The sequence below is a fragment of the Ambystoma mexicanum genome (assembly GCF_040938575.1).
Source record: "Ambystoma mexicanum isolate Mex_15411 chromosome 12 unlocalized genomic scaffold, UKY_AmexF1_1 Mex_chr12_unloc.2, whole genome shotgun sequence".
NCBI lineage: Eukaryota > Metazoa > Chordata > Amphibia > Caudata > Ambystomatidae > Ambystoma > Ambystoma mexicanum.
Window position 1 is genome coordinate 6774331 of NW_027182323.1, and position 886 is coordinate 6775216.

Genomic DNA, 886 nt, shown 5'->3' on the forward strand with positions numbered 1-886 from the left:
GTGGTGCCATGTGGTGGTTATGCATAGGGAGAAGTTTGGGGCATGGAAGGGAGCCGTGCACACATTTGGGGCAGGGGTGCATGTAACAGTTTTCCTTTGGCACCATATTTCACAAACTTCTTAGAAACTATCCTGATGGGGGTAGGATTTTGGTGAAGCTACAACACAATTATCCAACAACAGTAAGAGAAACTGAAATACAAGGAGGCTTTGAGTGCTGAAAACAGGCCAAAACATACATCACAGAAGGAGGAGTGTGAAGAGTAAGTCAAACTGTTCGGTGCCAACATGGCAGTTTCCGTAGTGTAGTGGTTATCACGTTCGCCTAACACGCGAAAGGTCCCCGGTTCGAGACCGGGCGGAAACACTTTTTTTTTTTCCTGGCACATACCGAATTAGAACTCTGTTAATTAAAAACTGCACATACGTGCAAACATTTGTGGATGACATGCTAAAAAAGTCGGTAGCGGCAACATATGGTTAGTGCTGTGCAAGGAATCTCACATTCTGACTAGCCATGTGCATACTCTGCACTGCCACATATAGAAATTAGGGGTGTACCAGACTTTATAGACCAAAGTATGGGACAGTTTTATGAACGCCTATACAATATACAGCAAAAGGGATGATCAAATCAAAACTGGAAATATGCATTAAGTACCAGAGTGGCTGCACTCATAGATAGATTGGGAGGATCCAGATATCAGAGTTTGGGCTACCCTTAAACGTAGATTGCTATATAGAGTTGCTGCATCATGTTCACGACCTATATATACCCCTGGAAGAACTACACGATCCCTAATAAAGGCTCATGTCCATAGATAGCGGTGGTGTGCCACCTATCTAAAAGGGGTAGAAACAGTAAAGTTACAGTCCATAGATAATT

The 886-nt window shown here is 43.2% G+C and overlaps 1 non-coding gene across 1 annotated transcript; it reads left to right on the forward strand.

Annotated features, from left to right (window-relative positions):
• The first annotated feature begins 294 nt into the window (after positions 1 to 294).
• Positions 295 to 367, forward strand: TRNAV-AAC (transfer RNA valine (anticodon AAC)). Its single transcript has one exon. It is a non-coding gene; the product is annotated as a tRNA-Val (tRNA).
• The last annotated feature ends 519 nt before the right edge of the window (positions 368 to 886 follow it).